This window comes from Lissotriton vulgaris, chromosome 4_1 (assembly GCF_964263255.1).
Source record: "Lissotriton vulgaris chromosome 4_1, aLisVul1.2, whole genome shotgun sequence".
NCBI classification, from domain to species: domain Eukaryota; kingdom Metazoa; phylum Chordata; class Amphibia; order Caudata; family Salamandridae; genus Lissotriton; species Lissotriton vulgaris.
Genome location: NC_141691.1, coordinates 2069381105 through 2069402684, shown reverse-complemented (window position 1 = coordinate 2069402684; position 21580 = coordinate 2069381105). Strand labels below are relative to the sequence as shown.

At 45.3% G+C, this 21580-nt stretch overlaps 1 pseudogene; it reads left to right on the top strand.

The window, feature by feature from the left end:
• Positions 1-21580, top strand: part of LOC147725026 (uncharacterized) — a 59930-nt pseudogene that overhangs the window by 5546 nt on the left and 32804 nt on the right.

Sequence of the window (21580 nt, the reverse complement as noted above, 5' to 3'; positions counted from 1 at the left end):
ATCGACTAACACGTTCTTTCTCGTGTAGTATTTTTTCTATCCACCCTTCGGGGCTATGGTTAATTGAAGTATAGCACCGTAGTAAACTGCCAGCTGTATTGTTTAGAAGCACCCACACCTTGCGTGCCCGATTCCTGGTGCTCAGATGCTGTCATCGCCCATGGGGAATAATAGCGTACATCTCTTTGACTACACTCTTTAATTAGATGCTTAATGGTGGCTATAATGACAGGAAGAAATTTGCAATGCTGGTCTCTCGTGAGTGTTATTTATTTTGACACCACTTTATTGTCTTTATTGTACACGAGAGAGTTAAATCTCCTGTTAAAGGCCTACCACGTCTTTTTGTATAACACACGTCTGACACGTGGCTCACTCAGCCTCCTGCCGTTTCTCGCCATCTGTAACTGAGATGACCAGCTTGACACCCGTCCACAAGGTTCTGCTTTACATTTGATTTCCTTAGACTTTTGCCATCCTTTCATCTAGAATCAGATTTCCAAATAAAAGCAAGTATTGGCAAAGCCAATGGGGCTGGATATTATGCGCTAATGGGTTATATGTAAGTTGCCACCTGACCCTTTGTCTTAATTATGACTGTAAGCCAGCCGTTGATTTTGCAACAACAACAATGAGCAGGGTGAGATTTGCAGTCCAATTGCTAAAATGAAACAAGCATTTGCAATGCAATAGGTCTCGCATTTGCGAGAGTTGAACGTATTGGCACTGTAAATGACAATGCCTTTTATTTACGTTTTAAAAACCAACACATAAATAAAAGGCATTGCCATTTACAATGTCAGTGGCTCTAACTCTAACAACTGCGAGACCTATTGCATTGCAAATGCTTGTTATATATATGGCCTACAAACCCGCCTATGCTAAGTTTGCTTCACAGGCAGCAACTACATCCCAAAATCCAGTCTCTCAATACTATGAATTGATAGCGTGAATCTTAGAATTTAGGTATTTGCAGTTACCAGAGGAATTCATGTTGATTCTCAAAGAAGTTAAAAAAAAAACCTCCTTATACATGTTATGTTGTGAAATGGAAATGTTTTGCTATGTACCTTTCCAATCACCAAATTGAAACTTTAACAGCAACAATCCAACATGTTGTCTGTAAACCCTCAGACAATTTGCAGCTGTGGCTGCATATCTGCTAAGCCACAGCTGTCATTTTGTCCATTTTGATGATTTCTATAATTAAAGCATTTATGGCAGAGCTCAAAAGAATAATCCCAACTAGGCTGCCCTCGTTCCCTGTTGGAACCTTAGCATTGTTCTCACTTGATTTACAGGTTTACCCTTCAATCCAAAGTACTTGTACCCACTGTGGTTCATATCTGAGAAGGTAGTTTTTCTTGTGGCCTTTAAGTCTCTTAGAAGTTAATTAATTTAAGCTTTGTCAGTTGGAGAACTCTTCATACAGGTTCACAAAGACAGAGTTGCGCTTCACACTCACCCTTGTTTTTGGCAAAATGTGTACTGCCTTTCCGTGTTAGTTGGTTGAATTACTTTGTTTTTTCCCCTTGGTCAGGGTTGCTAGTGGAAAAATTATTACACACACTAGATGTCTAGAGGGTCATCTTGCTACTATATTGACTGTGCTTGTCGCAATAAAAACCAAAACTCTTTTTGCTTGTTTTTGCACTGCCAAATCTTGGCGATTTTATATCAAAGGCAAGACTAACAAGCTGGATTGTCAGATAAATTCAGCTGTTACGCGAAAGCCAACACCACATTGGGCAACATACCAAGAACACATTCCAGTCGTAAGAAAGATGTTGCATTGGCATTTATAAGTGATAATCCAGCAGCAGTAATTTATAAAGCTTCTAATGAAAGTTCAATCATGAACCAATTACTAAACACTTTTATGTGGACATTTACACCTGGCAAGGAGCTTTCAAATCGTATGTAAAATATTGTTTCATAAGTCTTCCACATCTGCTTTCAAGTCAGCACATTAGGGGTTTATGCATTGTCACTCAGTTTGTGCACAGCTTCTGATCTACAGGTAAATGTTGCAAACAGAAACTTTACTTATCTCTAGCTATGTTTGCAGCCTGTAGTGCTGTAGATTCGCATGCACCCTACCCATCTGTCATGAAGTGAGCACATACAAATATTTGTAAAAAGTATACATACAACTTGCAAGTTTGCCAGTACACAAACATCATAACGCTTCACTTTATATACACACATATACTTATGGAGTGGTGTGGCTCACTGGTTAGAGGCGGCAGACCCGTAAGCAGAGAACGGCCCGGGACCAGGGTTAAAGTCCCGACGCGGCAGGGTTGTGGACCAGGGTCAAAACTGACTTGATAATTCTCGCCTCGGTGCCTACTCTAACCAGGGAACACACTCGGCAACTCTGGGCATTAAGCTTGCCTCATCTCTACAACGGCCCCCCACAGACGCCGGGGATGCCTGGTTTCACCTTGGAGATACCCAGAAGGGACCATCTCACAGGGAAAACCAGGACGGGTTCCCCACCGGTCTTCAGCGCCAGGATACTCCATGGAGTAGCAGTGCGCCTAACAACTTTTCCCCCCTCATTTACATTGACATTTACATATACATTTACATTTACTCATGTGGCTAAACCCCAATCTAACATGTAGTCGGTATCCTGCTGCCTCATGGGTTTCTGGAGATGAACTACAATCACCTTGAATCCAAATCTCCTGCTTTGAAAAATAACTTTTAATGTTCAGAGCCCACTACTAGAGAGCAGAAGTATGCACAGCGTCTGACTCACCATTAACAGGCCGCAAACCGATTGTTACATTAAGTAACTTTTTTGTTCTCTTTTAAATCTCCTACCCTTTTCCTGCTTACAGTGCTCTGCTGCTTGCAAGATAGATGGCTGAATGTACACAATTGATGACTGTTCACACTTCCAGAAAGTGTGGGTCCCTCTCCTTCAGTAGCCATTTTGAAATGCTCCCGACATCTTCCAAACGCTGCATTTATACGACCTCACTCAATACTTCATTTAGTGAGACCATCTTACGGTTCCTGCAATGACCATTTTGTGCATACAGTACACTTTCATGGAAACAGTTGTTTGATAGTCAAACAGCCTGTAAGCAGTCCAAGCAGCGGAGGGAAAAATCTTTATCTCTCTCTTTGAAATTATTTCTTTGAAAATGTTATTTTCTATTGTGTTATTGCTTGTTGGGTCTGATTACTTTTGATCTTTATGGTTTCTGGGATTGAGGAGCATACAGAGAGGAAGGCCTCTTTGCCTGTGTGCATCTCCAATGGCTCTCACATAAATTGTACTGCTTTGGAGTTATTGTGCTCACTTCATTGTTGAAAGGATTTTCTACAATAGAAGTCGTGCCTTACGACCCAGAGAACACCTCTCTCCCTGTAAACGAGGAGGCTATTCCCTAAGCAGCCGCGGTAGTCACCGATGCCCGGCAGAAGCGGAGGAACCGCACAAATCCAGTGGAATCAGCTGCAGTGGGCTGCGGCCCGCACACTCCTGCCGCGAGTCGGCTCGTGACGATCACCGAGTCTGTTGCAACACTCAGCATCTGGGGTGAGACACGGCCACTGCTGAGCATGGACCTGCGGGGGGGCAGCAAAAAGTGCTAGTGAACTGACAGCAGCACTCTGCCGGTAGCGGTGAGCCCTGGCCTGGAAAGGCCCAGCGGAAGCAACGGGAGCTCCCGCCTACCATTGGAGACCCACAATCCTTGCCCACACACAGACAAGTACCACGCAGAGGGCAACACGTGTGGTGAGCCAGAGATCCCCATCATAGAAAAGCTGCGGAACCTCATTGCTGTGTGGGCGGAAACGGGAAGGCACTGACAAAGTGAATAGTGGTCATCGGGGGTCACTGCTTGGGCTCCTGCCATTGCCTCCTTCAAGTGGGTCCAGGAGGACCACAAGCACCATCATCATAGGCGCGTGGACGTGCTGTAAAAGAGGGATGCCGGCCCGGAGCATGTTGTCCCTGGCAATCACTGCTCCTGCCATTGCTCCTGCCACGGCCTCCTTTAAGCGGGTCCAGGAGGATTACCAGTACGATCATCCTTAGCGCGCGGACACGCTGTAAAAGAGGGATTGCTTTGCTCCCTGTTGTGCTGCCTATTGGCCCTGCGGGAGCCGTGAGGACCTGGGGGGGCGCAGCAGGAGCTACGGATCGCTTTGCCGACTGATGTGCTGCCTGTTGCCCTGCGGGAGGAAGAGGAGGAGCCACACGCTGCTACTGTTGCTTGCTGCCTGCCGCCTTGTTCGCTGTCTGCAGCTTGCCTGCCCCGTTCCGCCGCCTGCCGCTTGGTGCTTCTTCTCCCCTGCCTCCCGCACCGCACTGCAGGCAACCGGGAGGGGCGGGAGTGCCGGTAGTGGAGCAGACTCCTAGAGCGGACTTCTGGAGCAGAGGTGAGAGCCGCGGGGCCGCTGTGATCCTCTCTGAACTGCAGGGCAGCTGTGCATCTGTAAGATCATCACTGGGGTCGGCTATAGCCCTGGTTGGCCCAGCAGCAGTGGGCGAATTGGCGTAGCGGCAGTCTCTGCTAGTTGTTGAGGCTCACACTGGTCGTGCAACTCACCGCCGGAGGAAGTGAAGTGCCTCGTCGACACCCTGTGTGCAGCAGAGGCGGCAGGAAGGTACGCCGAGGGACAGAAGGGTGACTTCCTTTGGCCCCCCCCAGGTGAGAGGTGACTTGCTGATTTTCTGAAGCCTTTCTTTCTGGTGATCAGCTACCCCCAGAGGAGGGTAAAGTTTACCGGGGTAAAACAGTCATTTGCAGCTGGGCCTCAACCACAGAATACTTAAAAAAAAAAAAAAAAAAAACGCTTCCCAACGTCAAGGAAACATCCTTGTAAAATCAAACTCCTCGATTTAAGTCTCACCCAGAAACTTAAGGAGTTCAAGGAACACAATCCCTGGCCCGAAGTCATTTTTAAAGTCCCCAAAAGCAGGCCTTATCACTCACAAACGTCATTTTAATGATCAGAATCTCCCCTTCCCTATTGGCTTACCAGTAAGGACTAAATCCAGCAATGTCACAAACCCCCTCCTGGAGAAATCTCACAATATTCAACCCTCTGCAATATTAGGCCAGAGCACTCAAACTGGGAGACACCGGTGCCAATCCTGCACTTTGCCCGGGAAATTAATATAAACAAGCAACTGATCTATCAGATTTACCTGGGACCACCTCTGCTCCAGTCTGTGGAAAACATGAGCAGGTTGTTCCAGTTCAAATACACTGCCACCCTCAAGCAACGTTGCAGTCCCCCATTCTGATGTCCTCCTTAGAGCCATCAGGACTTGGCTCAATTAAGACTGAAACACCAGCACAACAAGGAAACTGCAGGTTCCTATCAGCAATATTGCTACAGATTTTGGAAACAAAGCTACAAAGATCTTCGGAGCTTACCCCAAAATTCCTTAGAATGACCAACGATACTCTCTTCTTCACCAACCTGGCTCTCTGCTTCATCAATCCAAAGCTTTCAAAGCCAAAGTCTACATAGTAGCAGCTTCATAAATGACCCTGGTCCTACTTTAACGGGCGAAACGAACCAATCAACGGCAAGGTCCCTACTTTGGCAGTCCAATAAAATGGAGCTGCAAATTGATTTGCTATCTACAATAGCACAACGCTTGGTGGAGCTGAACAACAAGTTGGATTTGATAGAAAACAAGCTTGGTGACCTGCAGGACAATTAACACTGCACGTGCGCTGAACTCGTTGATAAATCGGTGACACTCCCTAAAATCCAAACAGCTTTGGTAGCCTCATTGAAGGAACAAACAGAAGGAACTACTTGCCAATTAAATAACAGTGGCAAGGCATCCACAACAAACAGTGAAGAGCATCAAACCAATTAGGTTCCAATTTCCCCGAGTAATCCTAGAATAAAGCTCGACAACCAAGTGTTATCCTTATCCACCAAAGTTCACATCAGCTCACCAGTTCTCAACTCCAGCCCTGGACCTATACACCTAGCCAAAGCGCTTGAGAGCAACGATCTCACCCAGGGAGGAATGGACGCACCTCTCTCAAGGAGGGCCAAAAAAAGTGAAGGAAACTATAGAAAAAAACGATGGCTATTTAAAAAGTTGCCAGCTTGTGTCAACCTGCAATCAAATATCACAAGCCGACAATGGGAAAATCCGGAATTTTCCAATATTCCCTATAAAACACGCTTTGAGTGAGGAAAAATTGCGATTCTCCTATTACCATGACCAGAGAATCTGGATTTCATTAAAGAAACGGAGGCTGACATTATGCATTAATCTTTTAACACAACTTCAAGTACAGCCACTTAAGTTACATCATAAAGGAAAACTTCCAGAACAAAATAGTGTAACTAGGCAACAGCAGCTCAGATAACAGCCTCTTTTAAATGCAATGAGAGCGAGGTAACAAATCTTCCAGAGGAAAGAAGTCCAGAAGTTGGCATCGTGAAGGGAAGATCATTCCATGGAAAAGAAGAAGGCGTAATGTCGAGTGCTGTTTACGACTGTTGTGAAGAAGAGTGAAATGATGATGGTACGAGGAATTGTAGTTAGAGAAGGGATGATTTATTCAACAACTTAAAACATGGTCATTATAACGAGCCTGGGTCTTAACTGTCTTCCCTGGAATCTGGAACCCAGCAGTGTTCCCGATTCCAGGCATGACACGGCAATACCACACATTCCCCTTCGTAAAGAGAAATAAAGGAACATTTTAAACCGAACATGAAAGAACAGAAATTGATATACAAAATACAGTTTGATTATAGAATATGCAAACAAAAACATAAATAATGAGAAAGCACATTGTATGAGAAACAAATCGGATTATCTATAAAGATGATAATCCTTAAACCGCACAGGAGTGAGACATTTCCTCTGTGTTCGTTGAACAGTATTAGAGTCAGGAGAACAGGCGAACTTATTTTCAGGAACATTGTGAAGTGACGTTGAACCCGAGAACTTCCTCCAATTGCTAGCACTGTTGGAGGACCTCGAGTTGGATGGAATACTAGACTCCGGAGCTGCTTCCTTAGGCCACAACCACATGGGAATTTTTACCACCTTGGACATATTCCACACATTAGCATCTGAAAGTTCAACAACCTGTCGACCAACACGCTTGACCATCAAAGGATCTAAATACAGTGACTCGCCTGACCTGACGAGTCTGCTCTTCTTAACACGCACCCAATCATTGACACTGAACGGTGAAGAATTGTTACCTGAGAAACCATCACTATCTATAGCCTTTTTTGAATCAAGCATTCAACAACTTAAAACATGGTCATTATAACGAGCCTGGGTCTTAACTGTCTTCCCTGGAATCTGGAACCCAGCAGTGTTCCCGATTCCAGGCATGACACGGCAATACCACAAAGAGCCAATCAAGAAGGGTTATCTGAAAAGGGAGACAATACTAGGAAATTGTACATAAGACCTTATGTAAAGGAGAAAGGGAAAAAAGGTGGTAAATGATATTATAACACATTATAGAATTAAAATGTAAAATACAGTTGAGAAAAAACGGAGTTATACTGTAAATAATTCGGAGCATTACACATGACAAATGATGTAAAAATCAATTTAAAAACAAAGCGATACACATGACAATTGCAGGGATGTTAAATTCCACTCCGGGGAGGAAGGGTTGGGATAATGTCAGCCTCCGTGTCTTTAATGAAATCCAGATTCTCTGGTCATGGTAATAGGAGAATCACAATTTCATTATAAGACCGGAGGCTGCCATTATGCATGCTAGTCAAGAAGAACTACATCTGACATGTGTTCAACAGGTTTGCAGTAATGTTTAGCAAAAGTATAAGAGCTTGACCAGTCTGCTGCTTTGAGGATGTCATCCAACTTGCCTCCTTTCCGAAAGGACTGGCTAGCCATAGCCCCTCTTAAGGAATGTGCTTGAAATCTATGGAGATCGATGCCTGCTAATTGCATAGTTAGTTTAATCAAACTAGCTATGGTAGAAGAAGAGACCGGTTTGAAGGGCTTAAAGGATATAAGGAGTTGAGTTACACCAGTGGTGCGAAGAGGGTCCATCCTTAAATCATACTCTTTCATGCAATCCACCACACTTAATTTTTTACAAGCGTCAAACCTAGGGTAAAAAAATCATATCAGACATCGTTTTAGTTCTCTTGATTTCGGATCTGACGTCAAATGCGTCATAGGATCTGTTGGATATTTCCAACATTTTAACGTCTGAAACTCTACTGCAGAATATCAGACAAAGTAGAGTAGCTAGTTTGATGGAGAGAGACTTTATTTAACAAGTTATTATCTGGCCATCCAGAAAAAAGGTCAAGTATTAACCTAACATCCCAAAGTGTGTCATATTTAGGTTTGGGAGGTCTTTTAAGTCTGATACTTTTCATAATTCTGCAAATAGGGTTCTTGCCAATAGTTCTACCATTAAGGAGGGAATGACCAGCGAAAATGGCAGATCTATAACAGTTAATTAATCTATAGGAAAGACGTCTCTCAAATTGTTCGACAAAAAAATTTGCTGCATGCACAATAGGGGCCTCCACGGAATCCAGGTTCCTTTCCAGGCACCAACATACCCATCTTTTCCAGATGTCGTTGCATCTATAGTGTGTACCAGGTGCCCAAGATTCATGGAGGAGAGAAGAAGCTTGCGCCGAAAGTCAGAGATTTCATTGGTTCGCCTGACACTTTCCAGGCAAGAAGGTTCAAAGTCCCGTTCGGAATGAGCGGGTGATCCAAGTAGTCTATATCTCTTAGGAGGCCCAAGGTTGTTGGGAACCACGCTTGGGAAGGCCAAAAGGGAGGTCACTAGGACTGTTGAAGATAGTTCTGTCCTCAACTTCTGAAGGACGCGTTGGATAATCTCAAAGGGGGGAAAGGTATATCCCTGAATGTCTTTCTAATGCTGGAGAAAAGCGTTCACTGCTAGAGCACCCGGGTCTGGCAACCAGCTGAAGTGTCTTTGAATCTGGGCCGTGAAGAGGTCTACCCCTAGGGGACTCCAAAGATAATCTCGACTGTTGAATACGATTGTGTTTAATTTCCAATCGGTGTCATCTACGAGGAACCTTGAATTCCAATCCACACATACATTTTTTAGGCCGGGAAGGTATTCTGCTCTTAATGAAATTTGGTGTTCCAAGCACAACATCCATAGTTTTTTGGACAAGTTAGAGAGGTCTGGTGACCTCGTGCCCCCTAAGCGATTTATGTAGGCAACAGCTGATATGTTGTCCATCTTGAGGAGGACCGACTTCCCTTGAAGGGATTGCCTGAAACTCATTAGGGCATAAAGTCCTGCGGGTTAACTCCAGAAAGTTTATATGGTGTAAACTCTCTGAATAGGACCATAAACCTCCAGTGCTCTGATTCTGAAAACAAACACCCAGCCTTGAAGGCTGGCATCCGGTTCCAGTATGTAATCAGGGAAGTCCCAATTATGGCTTTCTCGTTCCATGCATCTAGATTCTCCAACCACCAAGTCCGCTCCTGTTTTGCTTCTAGATCGAGGTGAACTTTGTCTCCGTACCAAGGTCGGAACGGAGTGTCCTGCCTTTGAGTCTTTGGAGGGCTGGGTAATAGAGAGGGCCCGGAAAGATAGCTTGGATAGATGATGACAGGAGGCCCAGAAGTCTGGCTAGTTCCCTTAAGGTTAGGAGATCTGATTTTAGAACGTAGCCTATCTCCTTGTGAATCTTGGATATCTTCTTGTTGGGAAGCAGAAGCATAGACTTCATCGTGTCTACCGTGAAGCCTAGGAGCTCTAGAGACCTCGAGGGAGTCATGATGGATTTCTCCCTGTTTATAATAAAGCCTGTGCTCTCTATCAATTCCACAGTAGTGTTTAAGTCTTTCAGAATTTGAGAATGGTCTTGAGACGTGATTAAAATGTCGTCTTGATAGATTATCAGACGGACACCCCTCTCCCGAAGAACCGTGGTAATGGCCTTCATAACTTCGGTGAAGCACCAGGGGGCCGTAGATAGGCCAAAGGGAAGAGCTTGAAACTGGTATAGATGGTTGTGCCAAGCAAATTGAAGGAAGGATTGAGATTCCTCTGGCTAGTGAAATTAGATCTAAAAGAAGCCTATTTCACCATTCCTATGACAGTCTTTCTCTAGAGCATGTCCCTGAGGAGATGGATACCTTCCATCTTGAAATGATTGGAAGTGAGATACTTGTTCAACTCACTTATATTTATAACCGGTCCCCACCCTTTGTCCTTTTTTTTTCGACCAGGAAGATATTGCTTATGAAATTCTTGCGTTCCCAAGGAACTTCTAGAATTGCACCTTTCGATATCTGGAAGTTTTCCTTTGATTTAACTTTTAAGTGGCTGTAATTGAAGTTGCATTAAAAGATTAATTCATAATGTCAGCCTCAGGACTTGTAATGAAATCTACAGTATCAATTCCATCAGAAGCAAAACAAGCGACTGAAAGATCATTACAGTCAATGCCACGAACGGGGAATTCGCACAGCTTAAGAATTCCGGCAATAAATACTCAACCAGTTCCCTCACCAAACATCAACATCAAGAAGTCTGAGCACAAAGGTCAAGTAAGTTCACCCAATTAACAAGGATCTGATTTTGGGATTTGTGCCCCCCCCAGGGCCCTCTCTCATCGGCTCCTTTGAGGACCAGTCCGCTAACACATAATCCCAGGACCAGCTCAAAGACCTGTCAGAGTGACATAGGCCCAAGAGCCAACCAAAGTACCTTATACACCGGTTTAAACCTCTATCACAAAGCAGAGCAAGTCAGCAATCTAAAGTCTGCAAAAAAAAACATGAGGTAATCCTCACGCCTAGATATCTCATTAAAGACCAACATGACATCTTAAATAGGGGCAATATGTTTAGTCTATTTAAACACATTCCGACACTGTCAGGAACATACTCTGATGAATTAGTCTGGGTTAAGTTCCTTCGTCTTACCAGTGACACCCATGGGGAATCAACCTCGATCGGGCTGAGTCGTCACACCAGTGTGGGGTTAACTCCAGGTGAAATATCGCAAATGGCAGACTGGGGCATTGATATTGCTTTTCCTGTCCCAGAGAAATATCTGCACGTGTTAACTGCACCATCACCTACTAAGGAAGTTTACTCAGTCCTAAAAGGGACAGTGTGCAACCCACAAGCGAAAACATTTGCCGCAGAGCCAAGTCTGTAGAATGCATTCAGGATTACAAGTATCTCTGAACATAGGACAGTGCACACAAGTAGGCCAAGCCGTTCCCTGGGGTGGGCATTAGGTCTCGTCCAGCAGAGCAGCAACTAAGACGGCACCTTTAACATCAAAAACCCTGCACGCCTCTGTTCAGCACCAGAACTCCGGGAAATAACATTCAGCTGTCCATGATCTCCTGGAATGTAGCTGGGTTAAAAAGACTGTTTGAGTAAAGTTCAGTCGAGTAACTATTTTCATGGAAATTACATCCTGTGCCTACAAGAGACCTGGGCCACTGAACCATTAATTCCTCACGGCTTCTATGAATTATATACCACAGATATAAAACGCAATCTCTTCGGGAGAGCTTCTGGTGGGCTGTCAATCTACATAAACCAAGCACACAGACTAGAGACCACTTTTATTGAAACCAACACCCTAGACATGCAAGCGGTCCTAGTAAGCGGAGTGAAAATTAAAAATCCCCAAACTTGTCTCTTGGTAATTCAACTGCTATGTAAACCCTGCCTCCCAGCAAAAAAAAACATGTTCTAAAAATACTGACAACAAAAATGGACCAGCTCATAAATAAATGTTTCACGCCTCCCTGTTATCGCTGGAGACCTGAACACTTAGGAGTTAGGGAAGTCAACCGTGCCTATTCTACCACACATTGATGGTGTCTCACTGCAGCAGTTTTTTTCTAAATCATAGTCTGGTCTCGGCTCACACCATCAAAACAGCTGCGGATCCTCCCTGGCTCCCACTCCCCACCTTCAGGGATAAGTCTACAATAGACTATATCTTTATTTTGGATCATCTAGTACCACACTTTAACAACTTTGAAGTGGACAACAGGGATGAGAGCGATCACAGGCCACTGAGGATAACTCTGCAGCTAAACGGGGAATCCGCAACACAGCTGGAAATACTGGGGGTTTCAACCGGCGAAGAATGCTACGAAGTCCTGAGTAGAATAAAATTGACTATTAATCTTGACCCCAAACTCCTGGAGTGGGTAACTTACAAAGAATCAAATTCCATAGTCATGAGCATAGTCTCTCCCCAAGTGCACTGGGAAGCACTCTTAGTAGAATTAAAATCTGCCCGAGGGGTACGAGCTGGAGGCACCCAAGCGCAGGAGACCCACTCTCTGGGACCCCCGCAATGTATTAAATCAAGAGACCTAATTCACACTAAACGCAGTCTTTCAAGGGCCTTGAATGCAAGAAAGAAAGGCATCAAAAATCCCCAAACTCAGGAAATAACAGCTCTCCGTGCAGCACACAGGAGGAAAGTCTGGGAAATACGCTCCAAGAAAATCGAGGCAGAATGGGTGAAAAGTTTTACCTTCCTCCATGAAAGGGGACACATCCAACTTTGGAGATATATTAAGCAATCCACTTACACCGGTCAGATAAAAGAAAACTGAGTGGCAGCCTTGGAGTGGGTTAAACATGCAACTCAGCTGTACTCAACCCACCAGTATATCATTCAAACTAATTCCCGTCAACAATCTCCAATAAAAGATGGTCATCAAAACTACTAATATCACAGTGGCCGAGGTAAACTACCCTTATCAAAAAAATGAGGTCAGATGGTGCTCCAGGATTCCATGGAGTTTCCGCATCTGTGTTCAAAGCTTCGCAGGGATTCTGGGCAGAAGAGTTAACGACACTTTTTAAGCGTACATTCGCCACTTCTGCTGTTCCATCATCCTGGAAAGGCTCAATACTTTCCCCAATTTATAAAAAAGGGGACAGCACAAAACCCGAAAATTACAGACATATTGCTTTATTAGATGTTGAGGTGAAAGCATATGCCAGAATACTTTTGAAAGAACTGGAAGCCTGGCCAGCAGATAATAACATTATTCCCATTTTTTAAACAGGATTTAGGGTCCAAAGCTTTATCACAGATAACATCTTAGTACTGGCCCATCTGTCTAATCGCGCTACCCAGTCATCTGTTACCACTTTTCTGCTGTTTTGTGGACTATAGTGCAGCTATGATCGGGTCGATCATGGGAAGCTGTGGGAAAAACTGCATTCTTGGGGAATTCCCCAACAGCTGCTAGGGGCCATAATTTATCTATATCAGGGGACCTGGGTCCGTATTAAAATCAGTTCAACATCAGTCACGTTCAAGGTACCAACCAATAACGGTCTAAAACAAGGGTGCACACTTGCCCCTATACTTTTTAATCTGTACACAGCTGACCTGGGGAAAGCGCTGGAGGGGGCAAGTCTACTGCCTCCAAGACTGGGGAATAAGCGGCTTCAAATACTCCAGCATGCGGATGACATCGCAATAGTGGACCACACGAGAACCGGCTTACAGAAGGCCCTAAAAGCTTTGCACAGATATAATCAATAGAATAAACTCCTGGTGATTCAGGAGAAGACCAGGATACTTCTATTCAGGAAGTACCAACGATAGTAGACCATACATTGGCGACTTGGGGTCCTGCAAATCAATACAAGTATGAGGTGCAACTATTCGGCTTCTAACTATCGGAAAGGGTAACACCTACAGCCCAACTGAAACATCTGAGAAGGAAAGCGGCAGGCATAAAGATTTCCTTAAAAAGCCTTAGCCAGCGACTTCACAGTCCTCTGCTGAACACATTGTGAAAGTTCTTAAGGCAAAATTAGTGCCCTCTCGTAATTATGGCCATTTAGTTATTCCCGGTGCCTTCAATAAGTTCCTCATGAGCCATCAAATTTTGGCTTATAAAAAGGTCCTAGCTCTCCCTAGACAGGCCAGGGGAGCAAGAGTAAGGCTGAAGTTAGGTCTCACTAGTCCGGACATTACTTGCTCAGGTAATGTAATAAAATACTATATAAGGGCTACGCGAGCTCCAGATTTCTCATTAAAAAGACAAATTAAAACGCTCTTCGAAGAGGAGGGTTCCCTATGGCAGGTACACTTGGCAGCAGCCACTAGATTACTGGACATGGATGTCCAGAATCTGCACAACCCTGTCATCCCAATAACAGCCTGGAGGAAAACAGTGAATACTCAGGCAAAGAGAATATCTTTTGAAAGGGACCTGGAAATCCTGCATCACCAATACAATCTTTCCTCACTGGACTCCTCACACATCATGGGAAAACCACAGCCCTACCTTGAGCAAGCTCCGACAGTCGTCGCTCGGGAAAGAATCACCCACATGAGACTTTTCGCTCTGCCTATCACAGACTTTAACTAAACTTGGGCCCGGCAGGACAATTCAGTGGCCTGCCGACTCTGCAACTACCACCGTGAATCGTGGTTCCATCTGTTGTGCTGCTGCCCAAAGTTAGTCAGTGAGCGGCAGCGCTTGGTTCTCCCCATCTGCAGGTTGCTTGGCCTACAAAGATGCAGGGAAGTTTCGGACCTGTGCTTCTCCGCTAAGACACCTCAAATTGCGGCCCGACTAGGAAAATTCACAGACTCAATCTGAGCCGCACTGAAACTGAAAACTGAGTCATAACAGCACTCCGTCGGCCATTAAGCAAGAGAGACTATGATAACACTTTTCCTCAAGTCCCATGTACAGCACCTTACTGCCAGATAGGACAATAGTTCCAGTAATAGACCTTTTTACTATTTTAATATGTTTTAAACGTCTTTTCATTCTTATCTAACAGATTTGAAACAAGCTTTTGTTCATTGATAGAATATTGTAACCATTTTAATTAATTGAACAAAGATTTATTCATTCATTAATCGGAACTGATGCACAGAACATGAGTATTTGACAAGCTGGTGTCAGACGTTTTTGCTTTATTTGCCTTCTAATAGGTAAAAACAAGGACAACAAAACAACAACTGAAGAACCTTGTACTCACCCTGAAGATATTGTTTATGATAGTACGTTGGCGGAAGATTGTCCAGACTCTGTGAAAACGTCCTTGCCTCTACAAAGTGGTATGAGCTGCACATTCTGAACAAGTAGTTCAAAATACAACCTAACTGATATTCATTATTTTCTTAGAGCATATAAAACATATCTTTATGTGCATTAATAACCTCCGAATGCTTCTATTTAATGTATGACTTTTGTTTTAATTGATGATTGTTTTGATTAATTTAGTTGAAGTAACCTAGCAAGCATTGTTATGTTCTGCTTATTTATAAAGCTCACTATCACCTGTGAGGGTATGATGGCGCTTGAAACATTCATAGATTAAAAAAAAGATTAAATATATAGAATTGGTTTCTAAAATTCCATTACATATATATTCTTTTCCACATATTGAGTGGGATATTGTGACCATAGATAATGTAAAAACCTTTGTGTCCTACTATAAATGTAGTTTGTTGTGCTTAAGATGTGGCATCTCCCCTGCCCGCTTTGTCCATGTGACCTGGGACTGCCCCAGGCTCTGCTCCTGCTGGTGCATACTGCTGGGCATACTGTGGAGAGCAGCAAAGCTCTCAATTAAGTCCTCAACTAAACAATGTCTACTGGGGGTACTCCCGACCCCCAAGGACCCAAATCGTACGCAGCATAAATTCACTATGATCGGGCTGATATTGTCGAAACGCCGCATAGCTATTCATTGTGCTTTTTTCAAGAATTCGCCAATTACCACCAACTGTAAGTTGGTGCTAATTTGCGATTTCTTATGCCAAATTCACACAACGTAGGTGCTTTCTACATCGCATTTAAGGAATCGCAATTTACGATTCCAAAAATGCAATCTCAATATTCCCTATTTTGTGAAGGCCTTTTGAGACGATACATCCCAAAAGGCCCTTTCCTGTTATCAAACGGGCCGATTTTGAGACTCTGCCTGTTTGTGAACGGGAATTGGGCTTCAGATATATGCCATAGTGATAATAAATACAAGGCTCCCACCCATGCTGCGGTAGCACCCATGAGCCCCATACAGTCATATGCCCATGTCCAGCAGACTCTCATACCAATGTCTGGGAGACCCTGCAGATGAGCTAGGCCCCTATTGCTGGTTCATCATTGGCGTGTACCTCCCCCACTCGCGCCCCCTCCCCCTACCCAGGTACACCCCAACGGGGTACGGGGATCAGAGGTATGGGACGTTGCACCACTTAAAAATCTTGCCTAAATATCAAATAAGGACATGCAAATACAACTTATGGGAGAACACATAGACCGCCAGATGCTGTCAATAGCAATAATACATTTATACGTTTTGTTTCTTTTCGAAAATAAGTAAAACTAAAAGTAGTAATGTTATCACAGGATGCAATTGCAAATACACTACCTTAGCTGCAGGACATAAAGGGTCCTAGAATGTTTGACCCGCATTATTGCCGGGATTACAATGTAAGATTACCTACTGTATGGCACCTCCTAAGGGATGCGCTCCATGATCTGAGAATTGTACCAAGATGCTCTCTTGGCCGGGCAACAGTATAGCTCACTGATGTATATAATTTAATGTCCGTATATTGATTTTGATCCTCATGCTACTAATAAAATAATGATTAAAAAAATGCTAAAATAAATGTAATTTGCTAATGCATCAAATTGAGTGCCTTCATTTCTTTATCGCCCAGGTAGGGGAAAGGATGTCACAAATGCTGCCAGGAGTTCTTCCACTCCAAATGAAGTTCCAGTAAACAATATTAGTGAGGATAACACTCCTCCAGGCACCTTTGAAAATTCTTTGCCCAAAGATGGTAAGAACTAAGTATCTTACAAAGCATGACCCAGGGAAATGTACCGGACGTTCTAAAATGTTATATATATCTATGCTTTGTCTATCATATACTATTCCATGATTTAGATTCTTGAAATCCTTTTTAAGCAGGTATTGTATTACGTAAAGCGTTAGAATGCATGTTGAATTGGTAGGAGTTAAATCAATCCAAAGAAGAGTTTTCTAGAAATGAGGCAAGGATGAAGTTTGCATTGTAAATGGGGAACTTAAGGCATAGATGGGAAGATAATGGATAGCAGCTTCTTTTAACAAAACACTAGTGTTTTCATTGCAAAGGCTAGGTATGCACGGTTGTTTACTTTGTGAAAAGGTAAAGCTTTAAAACCGACACAGGCCGCTTCAGCAGCAGTCTCGGCGCGGACTGGGGAACCACAGAGGCGGTTCAGGGGGCCAGCGGGCAGGTCAGTCCACTTCCAACCCAGCCACTACAGCCCCAAAAACTTCTAGTCCGGCCTTTCAGGCCCATCAATCGCCAGTGGGCGGCAGGATTCACCATCACCTCCCCCACTGGCTCACCATCACTTCGGACAGGTGGGTTTTAGACATAGTCCGGGGGGCTACCCCCTCCCCTTTGAGAGTAGCCCTCCAGCCATGCCACCCGGCCAGTACCACTGCATATCGGGGATCACTTGGCACTTCTTCAACAGGAAGTCGTGGCACTCTTGGCCAAGGGGACCGTAAAGCGCGTTCCTGCGGCAGAAATAGGATGTGGTTGTTAGTCCCGCTACTTTCTGGTGATTAAGAAGGGCAAGGGCCTGCATCCTATTTTAGACCTCGGGGGTGTCAATCACTTCCTCCGGAAGGAGAAGTTCAAGATGCTGACTCTGGCTCAGGTCTTATCTGCTCTCGACCCTGGAGACTGGATGGTAGCTTTGGACTTGCAGGATGCATATTTCCACATCCTCGTCCTGCTGGCCCACCAGTGTTACCTGCGATTCACGGTAGGCCACGAGCATTTTCAGTTTACAGTGCTCCACTTTGGCCTTACCAGCACCCCTCGGGTGTTCACGAAAGTGATAGCGATGGTCACAGTTCATCTGCGCAGATCAGGGGCTCCAGTCTTCCCCTATTCCGACGACTGGCTGTTGAAGGCGGGCTCGCCCAAGACAATCGTTTCCCACCTCCAGACTACGGCCGACCTCCTGCATATTCTGGGGTTCTCCATCAATGTGCCGAAGTCGCACCTGATTCCCTCTCAGAAGCTCCTCTTCATCGGAGCGGTCTGGACACTACGCAGTTTCGGGCCTATCCTCACGAAAGGCGAGTACAGGATATTCAGGCTATGATTCTGATCTTTTGGCCTCTGTCCTAGGTTTCGGTCAGGATGACCCTGAGGCTGCTGGGCCCCATGACCTCCTGCTGGTCACTCATGCCAGATGGCATATGCGGGTTCTGCAGTGGGACCTAAAGTTCCAGTGGGCGCAGCATCAGGGGAACCTGTCCGTTTACATCCAGATTTCGGAGGGCACAGCAGCTGCAGTGGTGGCCCATGAACCGACATTGGGTCCAGGGCAGATCCCTCTCCCTTCCCCAACCGGAGCACGCAGTGGTGACAGACGCGTCCCTCCTGGGGTGGGGGACCACATGGGAGAGGCGGATATCAGAGGCCTCTGGTCTCTGGCGGAGTCCAAGCACCATATCAACCTTCTGGAGCTTCAGGCGATCAGACTTGCACTGAAGGCATTCCTTGCCTCTCTCGAAGGGAAAGTGGTGCAGGTGTTCAGACTACACCACCACCATGTGGTACTGCAACAAATAGGGTGGGTGGGGTCGTGGACCCTTTGTCAGGAGGTTCTGCGCCTCTGGACATGGCTGGAACAGCACAGTATTTCCCTGGTGGTTCAACACCTGGCCGGTTCACTGAACTCTAGTTTAGTTTAGTTACTAGATTTGTAATGCACAACAGCTACCCAAAAAGGGTTTCCCGGCGCGAGGAGTAACTCCAGGGCTTAGATGAGACAGGAGAGGCAGATTATCTGTCAAAGTCATGTTTTTAAAGACTTGCGAAACTGAACGTAGTCTGTCTCGTTACAGAGTGCTGTGGGTAATGCGTTCCAGAGCGAGGGACCAAGTTAAGAAAAAGACCTTCCGCCCATCCGAGCTAATTTGAATTTAGGGATGATGAACCTCCCTTGAGTGGCAGAGCGAAGGTTTTGGGAGGGAAAATAGGGACTGACCAGGGATTGAAAATAATGAGGGGCATGACCGGTTCTGATTTTATGCATATAGCTCAGTGCCTTGAATTTTACCCAGTTTTCCACCCTGAGCCAGTGCAGATTACGTTGATAGGTGGAGATGGAGGTGGCCTTCGGGACTCCGCACAAGAGTCTAACCGCTGAATTTTGTACTGTCTGTAACCTGTGGACTAAAGTTTTGTTGGAGCCTAGATACAGTACATTTCCGTAGTCAAGCCTTGATGTTGTTAAGGCATTGACCACGGTTTTTTGGGTAGATTCAGGTAGCATCCAACAGATTTTTTTTAACCATTTGAGGATGGCGAAGCAAGTTGCTGCAACTTTAACTGTTTGGGGATGCATGCTGAGTGAATCATCAAACATGATGCCCAGACCCCAGACTTGGGGGGGGGGGGGGGGGGGGTGGTGGGTGGGAGGGGAAGGAGAGGGAAGAGTTACCATTTCACATGGCCAGTGTTGAGGGTCCCAGAGATCTTTGTTTTTACCTTATAACAGTACCTCCGTTTTTTCTCCAATTAGCTTAAGGAAATTTTGCTGCATCCAAGATGCTATTTTGTTAAGGCCAATTTTAAGAGTAGAAGGGGTATTTGTAACATGTGAGGAAAGGGAAAAAATGATTTGAGAATCATCGGCGTAAGAGAAAAGTTAGCTGTAACTCCTGAACATGTTGTGCCAGAATCTGACCATCCTCAGAGTGCTATGGTTGAAAGAATGAGTCCAGTCGAAGTAACTCCCAGTACTCCCATCTCATCTATGGTGGAAACACAAAGGGAGATCGTAATGAAAACTGAAAAGGAATAGTCAGTCTACGAAGATTTCTCCTAATAAACACAGGCTTCCTGGATTGGGACTTAGTAAGTCTGATGTTCCAAAGCATTCACTAGTTTTGCAGCGTGAATCTTTCTGGACTATGCTGTGCATTATTATGCCATCTAGTGGTTCGGTCCGGAATCGAAGTATACTCTTTTGGGTTTTTTCGGGACCCATGTGGGCGTCGACATACCACCATTTGGTGTCCTTCTTGAGGTCGACGTGCTTCCTCTGGAAACTCCCACCTTTGGTCGCCATCTTCAGATTATTATTTTTTTTCCGTTGGGTCTGGTTCGTTAAAGACGAGGTTCCAGAGATTTGGAAGAATAATCAGCAAAAATACGACTAAAAACCAAGAAAGCAAGAGTTTTGCAACACCCTACTACGGGAGATAACCGGGCGACAAAGGAGAGGAGATTTCAGTGACATCTCGACGCCCGATAGAAAATGCGCACACAGGAGGATCCCTGAGCGCTGTAATGGACAAAACACCCTTCAAGTATTGCACCAATTGCCACCACAAATACTCCCAGAAGGACCAGCACCCGGTCTGCAACCTCTGCCTGACGCTCAACCACAACAGCGACGACTGCACCGCGTGTTCGGCGTTCCCCCCCCCCCCAAGACCCTCAGAGTGAGGGAGCGGCAGTGTAGGGCTAACCTCATCACGCAGGGGCAAGGAACACCTCTGTCGCTCCGAGACTTGGGCCTCTCCAGTGGAGAGGAGGACAACATTGCAGAGGGGCCAGAGGACACCGCGGCCGTCAGAGTCTAAAAGAAGACATCAAAGTAGGTAAGAGATGTCGATCCCCAAGGCCCACACTGACACTCGAAGGAGTGACACAAAGTTCTCGAAGGCAGCTCTGCAGACAAAACACTTGGCGAAAGCAACAGCACCAAAGCACAAACAGCCCAGCGGATCCTTGGAAAAGGATTCCCCGTCCAGAAGGACACCTCGGCGCTGAAGAAAGATGGGTCCACAACCTCGACTTCGACGTAGACGACCTCAAAGCGAACAGCCCAAGCCCTCAACGCCGAACAGACAAGAAGAAGTGGAGGCTTGAGGCCGAGATTGCAAGTATCCTACAGAGGAAAAGGTACTTCGATGAAAAGATGTGCCAATACACCATCCTGCCGAAGCCCATGGTCGGAGTCGAAAGGGTCAGTGAAGATCTGCTTAAAAAACCCGAACCCGCCGAGGAACAGGAGAACTACTACTATGTCGACGAAGGCAATGAAGTTCAACAGATCTACCAGGACTCTACATCTTCGGGGGCACAAGATCTAGAATGTCACCATCTCGACGCCGAATTGCCGGAGGAAGGCGTAGATACCTACCCTTCGAGGCCCTCACCTCCAGACGACATTGGGATCTACAATATCATCATTCAAAAAGCTGCAGCATCATATGGGGTGAAAATGGAGGAGGAAAAGCCCAAGGCATGTTTTCTCCTAGAAACTCTACAGCCTCAAAAGACCAGAAGTCAGTTCCTGCCCATGCTCCCTAGTGTGCTGGACCAGGGAAGGGAGGCCTTCAGGGAGACAGCAGTATGCAAATCAGTTACCCCCAGAACTGAAAAGAAATACAAGCATTCCTCTAAAGACCCTGCTTACATCCAGGGATCAGTGCCTGCAGACTCCATAATCACTGCAAGGGCTAGGAAGAGGGCCAATCTGCCCACAAATGCCGGACCACCTCCATACAAAGAGTAGGAGG